The following is a 16,486-nucleotide window of genomic DNA, read 5'->3' on the forward strand; positions in this document are numbered from 1 at the left end:
GGTGAAATTAGAAAATCAACAGCTATTCAACAAAGTCAAGAAGCTGAATCTTGTGCCATCAGTTGGTTCATCTAGACCATCCACTTCATGAAGCACAAGCGCCCCCAGAATGTCCAAGAATTCCAAGTTTCTTCTTCCATATGGCACTGGTTACATCAAAAACGAATTGTCAGTGGGTGTTGAACCAGTTCAACACATGTTCATTCAAGAACCATAACATGGTATTTTCTATCTTGACAGACAAAATCACAAGTGTTTTCAACGCACTAATGATCTTCCTGTTGCACCCACTGAGCATTTATTTCATCTTTGCATTAAAGGATTAATCATATAGAATTGGAAAGAGGATATCGTGTGCTGATTTCTCTGGAGCTTAGCAAAAGATTGGAAGAACTTAAAATTGATGAATTCAGGTGGGTAAAGCCTGAAATCTTGAAAGAAGCTGATAAATTCTACAATTGTTCTTTTGATGACTCCACTGAAGAAGATTAGTTTTGACATCATCAGATAGGGGGAAATTATAAGTTCACACCTTATGATCTGATGAGACAAACACTTTATACGCTGACTGTCAGCGCCAACACCAACATCAGTACCAGCGTCGGCACCTCAAGCCTTATTAGTGTAGCGTGTAGATAGTAATCTTATGTGATGTTTATATATATATATATATATATATATATATATATATATATATATATATATATATATATATATATATATATATAATTGATAACAGATCTGATATCTTGGTGATAATGATCGGTTCTTAGTATAGATTAGATACAATCCCTTCATTGAAGGGATATAGTAGTATAGTTTAGTATATATTCAACATTAGGGTGAAACCCTAATGTTGAAGTCTTGGTGACCGTCTTTGTGACAATCTGTTTTCTTGGTGAAAACAATCCCTTTCTTAGTGAAAGACAACTTTTGATTATTTCGTGTTCTTTACTTTTTATGTTCTTTATTTGCTTAGTTAGTTTGTTCTTCTTTATTATGTTTGAAGTGTATCTGATCGATACAAACCTTCACAGATGTAGAATAAAACCAAGATTCAATAATGGAGTTAATGGCCACCCAATCCTCATCATGATCACCTTTAGGTTAGGATTTGTGTATGATGTGTCCATGAACTTTAGCACCTTTGCACATGTTGAGAAAGACATGGCCCATAACGAACAATTTGAAACTAAACTGTGAATAAACATTGTTGAGAGCAAAGGCAAGTTGACTGGGAGTAGGAGAAGTTATAATAGGGGTGCTTGATGACAACTATTGATGGAGCAGCAACAACAAAGTGAGCAGCCAAAGAAAGGAAGCCGACCACCGTAAAGGCTGATTGGAGACGGTCCCAAAAAAAAGGGTTTTTCTGAACCAGACGGCGCAATACTATGTTGGATTATGTGGAATCCCCTTAATTAGGGTTTGTGTGTATGTGGATATAAGGATACAGTTTACAAATGAGTCCCTATATTATACAAAAGTGTATAAACAAAGAACAACTAAATACAATACATAACTGTCAAACAATTTGTAATCTGCTCATTATCTGTTCATAAATAAAAATATTCGACAATTAAACATCAATTATTAAGTGAGATTCAACTTTGTCATTCAAATATAGAATTTACATATAAACTATCATCATTTAACATGTGGTTGGGTTTGTGTGCTATATGAGAATCCATACATCCATGCTTGGTAAATGGTAACTTACATTGTCTCAATATGTCGTTACACGTGGTAACAAGCATCATGAGACATTTTTTTTTCTTTTTATTCCTTGTACACAAATTATCAGCTTCCACATATCTCTTTATAGAATCTGTTACAAAGTTGTGTTATTATTATTTTTTAAGGTTAATGTCACAAATGAATAGCAAACTATTTGATTTTTACAAAATAACATTCTATAAAAAAACATCATAAATAAATACCAAACAATTTGTTTGTATTCACGAAACACCATTACAATACATGTATTTTGTAAACTTTGTTGATTACATTCTAATAGTACTTTTATAAATCAATGGTCTTTTGTCAAGAAAAAATCAAATTAATACCAATTAATAAAATCAACCCAATTTTTTAATATAAAACATATCAATTTTTATAATTAAAAATCCTTTATGTCCTTTATTCCAAATAAACAGATTTAACCGATATTTACTCTAATAAATAATTTTTTTGTCACATGAGACACCCTCATTATTTTGTCACATGTCAGGTTTTTTTTTCTATTTTATTAAATTTCAAATAATATTTAAATATAATAATTGTAATAAATATAATAAGAAATAGATATCAATTTCATTAATACAAAATCTCTTTCTAATTTTAAAATTCCTAAACTGAAGCAAACTATTTCATTTATTTATTTATCTAAGTTACTATTTTGTTTAAATTTAAAAAAAACGTAACACTTTAATTTCAATAATTCAATATTTTTTTCACTTTCCTTATAAATTCAAACTTTTCAAATGTTTAAACCTTCATATTTAACTTTTTTTTAAATAAACTTTTATAGTACGCAACATATAGAAGTACCTTGCATCATAATTTTTCTTATAAATTCAACTTCTCAAATGTTTAAAACCTTTATATTTAACTTTTTTTAAATAAACCTGTGTAGTATACAGGTTTCACAACTACTTATAAACATATAGAAGTATTTTAACTTTTTTTAAATAAGCTCGTGTAGTACATAGGTCTCAAAACTACTTATAAACATATAGAAGTACCTTGCATAACAATTTTCCTTATAAATTCAAACTTCTCAAATGTTTAAACTTTTATATTTAACTTTTTTTTTTAAAATAAACTCATGTAATAACAGTCTCACAACTAGTTATAAACATATAGAAATACCTTGCATAGCAATAATCAGTTTCTTAGTTTAGTGAAAAGGCCACAAAAACGATAATGGATTCCTCCTCCCATCACTTGGGTCATTGTCCTGCGTGTTTCTACTGCTACTGCTGCTGTTACTGATAACATCAGTACCTTGAGCAGGAAGCTCAAGCCTGCAAACAGGGCAAGAATTGTGCTCAAGTAACCAAGGTACAATACAACCAGAATGGTAGATATGATGACATGGCATCATCCTAGCTTCACACCCCAAATCAAACTTATCTTGACAAATTGGGCAATGAGACTCCATTTGAAGGTGCCTATTTGTTATCCTAATAACAGGCAAAGAGTCAATTGCAGATTGGGTTGCTGGAGGTGGGCCCTGTCTACCATTATTAGATATAAGCTGTTCAATCAAATCTTCTAAACCAGTCCCCATTAAGATATTACTAGCATTAGAATCCATTGGAACTCCATTAAAGAACTCAAAGAAGTTAGGGTTTCTCTCGCTCATTCTTTGTCTAATTAACTCAGCAAAGGTATCCATGATTCTGTTTCTAGGGTTTGGGAATGGGTTCAAGAATCCGTAATCAGAAGCTTCGTCTCCATGAAAAGGCCCAGAATCCTCATTCAGTTCTTGCACGAATCCTCCAGAGCAATAAGGGCAAATTGGATTGCGACCTTGGAGACGAACAGGTTCAAGACATTGGTAGCACCAGTGTGTATTCCGGGCACCTGACATTTTTAGGTTTAAAATCTGAAGAGGAAGAACAAGATTATTCTGCAATCACAGAGCAATTTAAGATGTTATTAAGGGTTAGAAATTGAAATATGATGAGGAGAAACTGGAAACATTGTAAAAAGTAAATGATTCACACATCATGATTCATGAAGAAGCCCTTTTTCGTACGAGAATCAAATGAATTCACATAATATCAAACGATTCAAACTATGATTAACGAATCAGATTTGGAAATTGAAATCGACGAGAAGCGAACATGCAATTCCGTCTATACACACATGGACGCGATTTCGAGATAAACAACTTATTAAGTCAATTTGTTCACTAGCGAATCAACAGATAAGTATGATCCTCGAAGAAACTAGTAACTAATAAATGGAGTTAGCGAATCAATAAAAAAGAACAAATACCTGAGGCTCGATGAAAACTAATTATATCAAAATTCTGAAAAAGATAATCACATACCAATTGATGATGTTCATGCTTGTAGATATCAGAAGTAGGAACTCTGTGAAGCGCTGAGAAAGATATAGGGTGGAATGAAGGAAATGGAATGGAGTGATGACATTGACAAGGAATTCTGTCTTGAAACACTGAAAACTTATACACGCGGGTTCCAGAAGGTACTATAAGATTTGTTACGTTTTGGTCCATTAAGTTGAGCTACTTGTCGACATACTGCCTCTCTTTCTCACTGGTTGGGTCCGATGTGACTTGTGGTGCCCGCCAGGAACACTGTGCCGCCTCTGCAAAAGAGAGTCCCGCTATGGCTGCAAACCAATCAAGCCGACCCCGAGTGGTCAGGCTTGGTTTCGGCTCGTTTAAGTTATACAAGATTCGAACACTAGTTCGGTTCGATTTGAGTTTTCTTGTACCGAGCTCTGCTCGAGCTCGTAAAGAATCATACAAATTCGGCTCGGGCTTGAATTTGGCTCGTTTTTTGTATAACTTGCCTAAATAAGCTTAAGTTCAGTTCGAGTTAAATCCCTAATTCCTCCAATACTTTTTATTGTCATCTATAAAAATAATAATAAGTTATATTATATATAGGCTCGTTTAGGCTCGCAAGCCTAATCGAGCTTAGTGACATAGGCTCTAGTTCGAGCTCGTTTAATAAACGGGCTTAATATTAAGCTCGAGTTTAGTTCGGCATCGTTTAAAATCGATTTTGAGTCGAACTTTTAACGAGCTGATCCCGAGTAGCTCACGAGTAGTCTGACTCGTTTGCACCCCTAAGTCCCGTTATGATTGGGCATTGGTTTCTCTTTTCTCTTTCCTTCTGTCTTGTGATCGTTGAACGTTTAAATTTTTTTTCTATTACCTCTCAGGCTTGGAGGAGTGGGGGTGACATAAACATGGCAAAAGATGAGGTGGCACCTAGGTGGTGTGGCATACACCGCCCCCGAACATGGCATGGCAAAATGGAAAGCTCAAATGGATTGGAATGTCGAGTCATGTCTCTCTTTCTCTTTCTTCCATTTTATCTCTTCTCATCTCTTTCTTGTCATAATGCACCACTCCCTCATATATGGCAAGATGACATAGAATATGGTAAAAATGATATTTAGAGTCTTTGCCAAAGCTACCACTCCCCTAAACCTCATAAATACTAATTAAACACCTACTTTTTCATCTTATTTTCTCTTCTAATTTAATCTAAAATGGATTCTCAAAATCCATCAAATTACATAACCCTATTATTAGCCTGTAATAAATCTCGCCCAAGATCAAACACATCTACTTACAACAATCCTTTTCATCTCGAATCTTTGTCACAACCATACATCCTACAATTTAATTTCATGCTTTCTCCAACTAACTTGAAATTTGTTATGTAGCCATAAACTCCATGTTTTTCTCAAAAGTCTTCTTATTATGCGGGTGAAAGCTATATGTCCCAAGCGTCACCTGAATCCGTACCCAAAACCCAACCCGAATATGTGCCCGAAACCCAACCCAAAAATAAAATCCAAAAGAAAGATAAATTGTAACGGTCTTGCTATCCCTCAAACATGGACTTTAGTGGAGGAAATCACGTTGCCACATGCTTGGGTTGACATATTGGACTATAATGTCATCGGTAACAATCGATCCTTAATATGATGACCGATTTGCTCTAAAATCAATGAACGTAAGTTGTTATAAAAAATAACCATCAATAATGACAAATTAGATGAATCTTATTGACCAAAATCAAATAGTGAATACGACCTCTTGCAGTAAAGTTCGCTTTTTAGTCGCAAGCGTTCCTTTGGTGGTGCTGGTGGGAGCAACTCCATCATTTTCTAGGATCATGTGGCCAAAATTGTATCCCGTCCGTTCTGCAGAATATGAAGTTTTCAAAAAAAATTAACATCACATGACAATTGATTATAAAGCAATCAAGTATGGACAGTGGAACATAGTACAAGTAAAACAATTGGTTCAATACGATCACGAAAACATCATACAAGGCTTGAGAAAAAAAAAATTCCATCTATTGCTTGAGAAATCACTAACCAGTTGTGGTATTATTTCATATCCATTATGACTTACTTTTAGCTTTGGAAATTCTATAAGACCCTATTGGAACTTAATGCTTATAGCATCAAAACATTTTATGCCAACAAGATGCAAGGTTCTTAACATATGACCTTCCCAGGAAATGTATGTTAGATTAGGGTGTCTAAGGTCTTAACTAAATTGGTATATTGAGTGAATAACAGTAAAGCCCTTTTTGGGTTGCCCTCATAACCAGCAAAAGGCATGGATTGATATTGAGAGAAAGAGAGAGATAATTTATTTATATATTATAGGATTAAATATATTAATTAGAAATGGAAATAATTATTTAAGAATTAATCAGAGTTAATTTAATTAATTGTTCTAGATTAATTAGAATTAATTAATGGGTCTAAGGGTTAGAATGCAATTGTTCAAAAGTTGAAGGAAGCATTCTAGAACCTCCTTATGAGTGGATGGTTTTGGAGGTCTTCTCTAGGGCTACTTGTAACACCTAGTTTTAGGATGTTTCTAATACGAGGGACAACATGTTGTAAATGGATCGAGTAAAGGTCTTGGTCTTTAAGGGAATCGAGTCTAGACCCTTTCAGATGTTCATAATGTTGGATTAAGTGATTTAAGCCCTCGATTTGTGCTTTGAAGAAAAAGGGTAAAATGGGAAAAGTAATATTCGGGTTTCTTGCACGAATTATGGTTTTAGCTCAACATATATCAAGTCAAAAGTAATTGTATAGAGATATGGGGCTCGTCAATACCTTTCTGTGCATATAAATATCGCCGAAAACGGAGTTGAAACGAAGAAGTTATGACTGTTTGAAGCTGGAGTAGAATCGGGTGAAAACCTGTCCTCACGATATGACAAGTATGTTGCCAAAAACGGAGTTGAAACGAAGAAGTTGTGACTGTTTGCTCTTTAGTTATTTAGATCTTGTCATTTGTGGTTTTTTGGCACTTTTGGTCCATTTTATGGGTGATCTTGGAGTTGAGTGAACTCCAACATCTTTTGATCATTATGGAATGCTTCTTGGACCTCATGGACTAGGAAAGTTATGATCTTTTGCCTCCCTTTTTAGCCATGCAAGTTATCTTGGTCCTTTAGGTTATTTTTGGCACATTAAAGTTTAGATTTTGAAAGTTTGAGGCATTATTATGGATAAAGTTGGAAACTTTATCCATCTAAACATCATTTTGATTCAGATCTAAAGGATGGAGACTTGGACTTAATAGATTAAGTTGAGAAAGATGCATTCTTGGCCCTTTTGAGACTTACAGACTAGATCTTGGTTGTTTTTGTTGGATTAGTGTCTAAGCCAGTAACTATATTTGGTAAGTATTTGACCCGGTTGTGCATGGTCCTTTTGAGTTGCCTTCACCATAGCAACTTGACAGGGTGATTTATGAAGAGAGAGAAGATATTATGATTTATTAATATATTATGAGAATAATATATTAAAGGAATAATCATATTATTTAATTAATATTGGTCATAGATTAATTAAGAATTAATTTGGTGACTAAAAGAGATTAATTAAATAAAGGGGACTGGAACTGTCAATTGTGTGATAGTTGGTTTTGGGCTATGGATCCTTATGAGTATAGGGTGGACGAAAGTAGGGTGTATGGACTCCTTGAATTCGTCCAAGCCTTATTCTAGAGGGATCCTTGGATTGCTTAGGGCCTAAGTTATTCAATTAGGGTTTCAGGATGTAACCCTAGCAGCTCAAGTATTTAAAGACCCCAAGGGCTACAGAAATCGGCCACCAGAAACCCTAAGGAGTTCCTAGAGCCGATTTAGTGCCTACAACCTCTCTCTAAATCATCCTCTTGCTAGTTGGTGTTTGTAAGCCATTAGAGGAGTGACAATCGTGACTCTAAGCTCCAAGAACAAGAAGATTCAAGTAAGCAACAAGAGGTAATCATCTAGATCTGATTTGTCTCATCAAATTTGAATTATACTCACTAGATCTAGGGTTTGCAAGACTTGGATAAATTGCATGTTCAATTAGAGAAACCTAGATCCAAGCACTAGGGTTTGCATGTGCACATAGGAAAGTTCTTATGGCTCAAACCCATCAGTGGTATCAGAGCTTTGATTGATTTCTATTGAATTGATGCATTGTTTATTTGTTCTAGCTTTGGAAAAATCGTTTTTCTGCCTCCTGACTAACAGACTCGGCGAGTCCCATTGTGGACTCGACGAGTAGGATGAACTCGACGAGTCCATAAGGGGACTCGGCGAGTCGGAGCGTCTGTCAGAGTGATTTTCGGGATTTCTTGCTGTTTTGCTTGAGGATACTTACCTAAATCGTTTTGGTTCAATAAAATCCGAATTTTATCATCTTTTTGTCAATATTCTCAACAAAACAAAAGATATTTACCAATTGTTTAAATAATAATTTCCTTATTTGATAATAATTGATTATTTCAATTAATTGTTGAATTATCTTGCAAGTAATATTGACTAGGTCAAATTTAGATAATCATTAAATTAATTGTTTAATTTATATTATTTGCTGTTTGATCCTTTTGAAAAGTTCAAAACTTGTCCTCAAGTTTTGAAATTTAAGTTTTGTGATTAAAAGTTTTAATTTGAACTATTTAAATTTCAAACCTTAGAATTTTACAAGTTTTAAAATTCAACTTTATACTTATAATATTATAAGATTAATATATATATATATATATATATATATATATATATATATATATATATATATATATATATATATATATATATATATATATATATGTATAACTTAAATGCTAGTCTTACCGTTAGTAGGCCTCATTCACGAAGCCAATCTATAAGGGGGTATAAGGTTATGGCCTATAAAATGGCCATTTAATGGGTGTCCATTCTCACCCACCGCTTCCTTGATTGGTGGAGGGTCGTTAGCCGAACGGGTAGGATAGGGCAAACTTTCCTCATTTAAAAGTATAATGAATCTATATAAAGTAACTAAATGTTTTTACAAAATTCCCAATCTTAGTTACTTTAGGCAAAAGTGAATTTGATGCAATTCCATGAAATTACACTTTGTACCCTTGCTAAGACGTTAATGGAGCGTGTGTGGTTAACCGACACATTAATTGGGTTCTAAGCAAAGGTGGCAAAGGGTGACTCATTGTTTGTCATAGTTCGATGGAGCGTGTGTGGCTAACCGGCACATCGAATAGGTGACTGTAACAATGAGTGCACCATGTACATTTGCATGGTTATTCACATCCGCTTTGTGATCCTCGGCATCCCAGTCACAAACTAGAGGGGCATATCGAGATTTAAACATGCCATTGAAAAGTTCAATGAATCTCAAAAGATCTAGGAGTTTTTCAATACATTTAAAACTTAATCTCTTTTTCGTTTTTCATGGTGGAGAATTAGTGAATCGACATTCACTTGCCTTCAAATTATTTACTTATTAGATTACGGCATCCCTTTTCTAATTTGTGAATAATGTTGTTGGTTCCTAGCCCTAATTTTTCATTTGGGTGATTAATTGGGGAAATTAATTTCTAATCAACTTTGTTCTTTTTCCTTTTCAGATGTCGAACGCAAACAACAACGCTTCTGGTTGAAACTCCTCTGGTTCGTTCTCACTCATGAACTTGTGTGGGAAAGTGATCTTTGATGGGACCAATTTCAGTAATTGGATCCGCAACATTCGTATGTTCACTCGCTACGAGGACAAAGAATATGTCCTCGATGAGAAGCTAAAGGAGATTGACATCGACACTGCTACCGCTGAAGAGATCGCGGCCTATGAGGCCCACGAGCGTGATGCCACGAAAGTCCATTGCATCATGCTAGCTACTATGACTGCAGAACTCCAGAAGTCCTATGAGGACAAGTACCCCTATGAGATGCATCAGGATCTGCTGGAACGCTACCACCAGAGCGCTAGGCAAGAAAGGTATGAGATCATCACTTCGATGATCAATACCATAATGGGTAATGGAGAGTCCCTTACCGCTCATCTGCAAAAGATGCAGAGATATGTCGATTGTCTGCTGAAGTTGAATGTGAACTTAGATGAAGAGCTGGCAATTGACATCATCCTTCACTCATTGCCTTCCTGCTATAGCCAGTTCTGCATGACCTACCACATGAATAAGGAAGAGGTCTCCTTGAGCAAGCTTCAGGGCTTGTTGAGGACTGCTGAGAGCAACCTCAAGGATAAATCTGTTGCATCAACACCAACTCCTGATGCTGCCCCTGTCTTGGCAATAGGGCAAGGGAAGGGTAAGAAGAGGAAGGCTACCTCAAGGGGCCACCACAAGGGAAAGTCCCAAGATGGCACCTCTTCTAGTGGAACCAAAGTTGGTTCTGCTAAACCCAACTCTAACCCTAAGGAGGCAGAGTGCCACTACTGCCACAAGACAGGGCATTGGAAGAGAAGATACCCAGAATATCAGCAGGCCATCAAGGATGGGAAGATCAAGCCATCTTTTGCAGGTATTTACACAATCAAATCTAATGGTTTATCACATGCTACTTCTTGGGTTCTTGATACAGGATGTGGTTTTCACATATGTTTTGATTTGCAGGGACTAAGAAGAAATAGGGATGTGGAGCATGGAAGGATGAATCTGATCATGGGAAACAGAAGAACGTCGCCTGTCACCAAGATTGGAGTATACTCCTTAGTGCTTAGTAATGGATTAGATTTGGATTTGAATAATTGTTGCTATTTGTCACACCCCCAATACCAGACTGCGGAAACGTCCGAGGGCTCGCGTGACTCAAATTGAATATCATCACAATGATTATACATGAAACACAACATAAACTTCACCATGCATTAATACATAACGATTGACATTGTTCACATCCAGTACATTGTTTAAATATTACATATCCATAGCATCAATCGTTTGAGAGTTTTCAAAACATAACATCCTAACGTACTTGATATTACTCTCCAGCCTACCTGTTACCTGAGAATACAAGTTATTTTGAAAACGTCAACATATGGAATGTTGGTGAGTTCATAAGCAGGGTTGTGATAAAAATGATTTGTGTAGTTTATAAAACCCAGAAAATCCGATATTTTCTGAAAAGACAATTGTTTATACCGAAGTGTGAAGATCCATAAGTTGGTGCATGAATGATTTCAAAACGTGTATAAATGGGAAGTTTTGCATTATAGTTATTGAAAATACAAGCGAGTGGTGTTGATTTCCTTGAAAAACCCGATGTTTTCCGATAACATAATATAATTGGTTCAAATTGTTATACCGCCACACGAGTGATTTTGATTACTCTTCCTTGATTACTCGGATAGTATTGGATTTATTTAATTATGTGAGTCGTTATAACCATGCATAATAATGACTAGTTCGTCTGTCTTGGCATCCTAATGAACGCCAGAATTGATCTTAAGATTTTGTCACCCTAGACTGGCCGAGTCTAACTGTAGCGAACAACTGAGGTGTGGGGGAGTCACCCACGTATAGATCTATACACAAACTCTCGCTCTCCTTCCAGGAGACTTTGATTATAACTACAGACTACGAACGACCCTTAGAGGTGTCGCCCGTTATTACTCACTTAATCCAAACAACATTGATTACTATTGATTAACGACCTGAATTTTGTTTACTTTGATTGCAAATAAGCCTAACAAACGAGGAGAAGAGGAATACAAAGTCCTGCTAATTACGTGAGTTATTTTAGGCTGTTGGTTATACGAAGGACGCGTTGGCCCATTTCATATTTGATTTAGTTTGGACCTTACTAGCAATGCTAATGGGCCACCAAGGCCCAATAGCACATATATGCCATTGAGGGTCCCTTAAACATGTAATTGGGTCACAGCAGGCCCAATAGACATGTGTTATTATTGTTGGGCCCAAAAGTCATGTCAATGGGTCACGAAGGCCCAATAAGCATGATTAAGATCTTTCAAGACCAACTATTTGAATATTTACTTGTTTTAGGTATAGTATAATGGTCGGAAGTTTGATTGAACAATTGTTAAATTCTCAACGACACGAAACTTGTCAGTTGTTTATAACGATATTTGAAAATATATGTATATTCTTCATTCTATTTTCATAAGTTGTAATTTGGTATTCTTTTGACCCAAATATCTTAAAACCAAAATAATTGACTCAAAATATTGATTTGACCCATTCAGCCCCTTTTTAATAAAAATGACAATTTTAGTCCCTTACATAAAGAAAAAGACATTTTTGGCCCTTAACTCATTTTCTTGACATTTTTGACCTATAGACTTGTTTAAATAAATGTTTTTAGCTCAAAATTTACTCTTTGGCAGTTTCAGCCCTTCCAGCAAAGAGTCTTTCGGTTAAAGTCCAGTTTTTTCGCAACTTTTACAATTTTGGCCCAAATTCCAAAAACTTTACATTTTTTATCCTTTTTGGAAAAGAAAAGCATTTTAACCCTTGAAATAGTTTTATTTACCCCTTTTACTCCCTGTTTCGAGAATTGTACCATTTCAGCCGTTTAAAAATCGTATTTTTGCAATTTTTGGGCATATGGGCCGAAAAGCCCAAAAATTAGCCCATTAAGCTACAAATTACATTTCTAGTCCTTTAAAGAGTATAATATTCATAAAAACATTTATTTTTACTGTTTTGACTCGTTTAGTCCTAAAGAAATCCGTAAATGACAAATTTCAACCCAACTTTTGTTTATTTGACAATTATAGCCCAAAAATGAGTTTTATGTTGCATTATGTTTATTATGACTTTAGATAGAAACTTTTCTTGACTTGTTCAATGAAAAGTATATTAGATCATATTTGTTTCCCCTCTTGTGCCATAGATCTCGAGATTTCTTCCCTTTGTGTTACATATTTACCACATAAACACATAAAATCACACATACATACATGAAATCATACACAACATACACATACACATAGATCTACACATTTTACTTGTATTCTCCCCCATAAAACTTGTGAAAATCGAAAATAGAGGGGTATAAACTCACCTTTGCTTGTTGTTTTCGATTTGGAGAAGAAATGGAAGAAGTTTGATGCTATTCTCGGCTCTAGAAAGCTTCTTGAGAAGACTTTGGCTTAGATAGGTTCTAAGAAGCATGATCATGAACTTTCATGAGTTAGAAGGAGATTTATAACAATTTCAAGAAGCTAAACCATGGATCTAAGCATTAACTTACCTAGAATGATGATTTTTGCGGAAAAACCTCCTTGAAATGCCCTAGATCTCGAAAGTTTTGATGGAGAAACAAGGGTGTTCTTTGAGAGTGTTTGGAGAGAATTTGTGAGGTGTGTGTGTTTTTCCTTTGTGTTCTCGGCCGAAGAAGAAAAAGAGAGAGGAGAAGAGAGAGAGTGAGGTGATAGATGCTTGGAAGTATGAGATGGGTGCATGGATATCCCAAGTATAATTATGAGGTGTCACTCCCCCCTTAATCACCCATTATTCTTATTTTGTTTTATATCTTGGGCCGAATTTATTGGACTTAGGAGGAAGGAAATAGTTTATGTTGGGCCATTGTTTGATCTTGTTCGAAATTTATGAGGCCTAATAATTATTTTTCGGCCTATTGTGCTCCTTTGATTGCTTACGGCCCAATTTGTCAAAGAGAATGGGTTTTATGGCCCATTTAGGTTAATTAGATTTGTTATGGCCCAATGAGACCCATTAAAGATAAACTAGTCCATTTTAGGCTTATAAGGCCCAAAAGGTTAAGTTTCATGAAAGTGGGTCCAATTAGAGCTCATACAAGAGTTCTAAGCCCAAAATAGTTAAATTGGAAGCTTATTTGTCCATTAGGCCCAATAAGAAAATCCTAGTCCAAAATGGACTTGAATCGGGATTTTTAAGGTTTCCAACCATTGTTGACTACTTGAATGTTTGTGTAGAGTATTTAATGGAATTTTGTGATCATTGAACAAGCATTATACATGTTTTCCAAGCTTTAACTACAATGTTATCTTTGTTAAGGGTTTTACAAGGTATCAGAATTCCTGGTTGTGACACTATTCGCCAGATATGGCTAGAAACATCATTTCATTTCATGGTTTATATAGACAAGGTTTTAAATATTCATTTGATAATAAAAAGGGTTCTATTTATGCTTATCTTAATAATGCTTTATATTTTTTGAAGCATTTCCTTGTAATGGAATATATAAAACTGTGATGGTTGTAGATAACTTAGGAAATGATGTGTTGTGTGTGGATTCTTCTAATAGTATGGATAAAGCATGCTTGTGGCATTGTCGTCTTGGACATGTCAACAAGAAACGCATAGCCCAACTCCAAAAGGATGGAGTGTTGGAGTCATTCGACCTTAGGGACGATGACGTGTGCGAGTCTTGTTTACTTGAAAAGATGACCAAGTCACCCTTCACTGGCACTTGTGCGAGGGGTGAGGGTTTATTGGATCTCATACATACAGATGTATGTGGACCCTTTAGATCCACCACAAGGGATGCAAATCGCTTCTATGTGACTTTCAGAGACGATTATAGCAGATATGGGTATATCTACTTAATCAAGCACAAGTCAGAAACCTTTGAAAAGTTCAAAGAGTTTAAACAAGAAGTGAAGAATCAGTTGGGCAGGAAAATCAAGATGCTTCGATCTGATTGAGGTGGAGAGTACCTAAGTCTTAGAATTCCATGACTATATCAAGGAATGCTGAATAGTTTCGCAATTGACGCCACCTAGGACATCACAATTGAATGGTGTGGCTGAGAGGCGTAATTGAACCTTGCTGGACATGGTTCATTCCATGATGAGTCGTGCTTCACTACCAATCTCATTCTGGGGGTATGCCTTAGAGACTGCCGCCCATATCCTTAACTTAGCTCCTACGAAGAAGGTTGCCAAAACACCTCACGAAATGTGGACATGGAAGGCTCCCTCGTTGGCACATATCAAGGTTTGGGGTTGCGAGGTTTTCGTAAGATGAGAGACTCACGACAAACTTGAACCTCGTAGTGAGCGATGTATTTTCATCGGCTACCCGCAGAAATCCTTTGGATATCTCTTCTACAGACCGAGTGACAATGTTGTCTTCGTTGCGAGGAGAGGGGTTCTCCGAGAGCGAGAAATCATAAGCCAAGGAGACAGTGGGAGGCAAATCGATCTTGAAGAGCTTCAAGAGTCGAGCGATGAAGGAACCTCTAACACTGGCGCTCAACCTGAGGAGGAAACTCCGGTTGAACCGATTGACGAGTCCTTACCTCTTAGACGTTCCGAAAGGGTTAGTGTTCCACCCCAGTTTTATGGTTTTCATATTACTACAGAAGGGGATATGTTCATCAGTGATAGTACACTAGTGAATCTGGACGAACCTAACAACTATAAGGAAGCCATGGCAGGCCCGAAGTCTGCAAAATGGAAAGAGGCTATGGACAGCGAGATTCGGTCCATGTATGACAACCAAGTTTGGAATTTGGTTGACAATGTACCAGGTCGTAAGACGATCAGGAGCAAGTGGATCTTCAAGAAGAAGACTGACGTGGATGGGAATGTACACACTTATAAGGCACGATTGGTTGCGAAGGGTTTCACTCAAACTCCTGGAGTTTACTACAACGAAACCTTATCACCAGTTGCAAAGATAAAGTCTATGAGGGTGATGCTGGCCATTGCTGCATTTCATGACTGTGAAATATGGAAAATGGATGTCAAAACCGCTTTCCTTAATGGGAAGTTGGCTGAGGATGTTTACATGGCTCAGCCAGAGGGTTTTGTCAATGCGAAGCATCCCAGTAGAGTGTGTAAGCTTGAGAAGTCCATTTATGGACTTAAGCAAGCATCTCGCATGTGGAATCTTTGTTTTGATGAGAAGGTCAAAGAGTTTGGTTTTCTACGAAGCGAGGATGAATCATGTGTATATGTCAAAGCCAGTAGGAGTATAGTAAGCTTCCTCATATTGTATGTCGACGACATACTGCTCATAGGAAACGATGTCTCGACACTGCAGGATGTTAAGTCCTGGCTCGGGAAGTACTTCGCTATGAAGGACCTCGGAGAGGCTTCCTATATTTTGGGAATAAGGATAGTGAGAAACAGAAGTAAGAGACTAATAGGACTTAGTCAGAATACTTACTTGGACAAAGTACTAAAACGTTTTAGTATGGAGAATTCAAAGAAAGGGGAGTTACCAATCCAAAGTAATGCCAAGTTGAGTAAGACTCAAAGTCCGAGTACTGAAGTCGAGATAGCAGAGATGAGCCGAGTACCTTACGCTTCCGTAGTTGGCTCAATCATGTATGCTATGACTTGTACTCGCCCTGATGTGGCCTTCTCTTTGAGCATGGTCAGCAGATATCAAGGGAACCCTGGCAGAGCGCATTGGATCGCAGTCAAGAATATTCTTAAGTACCTTCAAAGGACCAAGGAATGGTTTCTAGTCTTCGGTGGGAGTGATGTCTTAAAGGTGCGA

At 36.4% G+C, this 16,486-nt stretch overlaps 1 pseudogene across 2 annotated transcripts; it reads right to left on the bottom strand.

Moving 5' to 3' along the window:
• Positions 1-1,628: 1,628 nt before the first annotated feature.
• On the bottom strand, positions 1,629-4,197 carry LOC145123640 (E3 ubiquitin-protein ligase RZF1 pseudogene; annotated as a pseudogene). 2 transcript variants are annotated; one of them, XR_013715224.1, is made up of 3 exons: positions 4,061-4,197; positions 2,872-3,634; positions 1,629-1,828 (listed from the first exon to the last, which is right to left on the bottom strand). The product of XR_013715224.1 is annotated as an E3 ubiquitin-protein ligase RZF1 pseudogene, transcript variant X2 (transcript). The 2 variants fall into 2 exon arrangements; XR_013715223.1 differs by lacking the exon at positions 1,629-1,828 and having other exon boundaries at positions 2,777-3,634.
• Positions 4,198-16,486: the final 12,289 nt, after the last annotated feature.

Source organism: Lactuca virosa, chromosome 7 (assembly GCF_052849685.1).
Source record: "Lactuca virosa cultivar CGN04683 chromosome 7, Lactuca_virosa_CGN04683_v6, whole genome shotgun sequence".
In the NCBI taxonomy this organism is placed as follows: domain Eukaryota; kingdom Viridiplantae; phylum Streptophyta; class Magnoliopsida; order Asterales; family Asteraceae; genus Lactuca; species Lactuca virosa.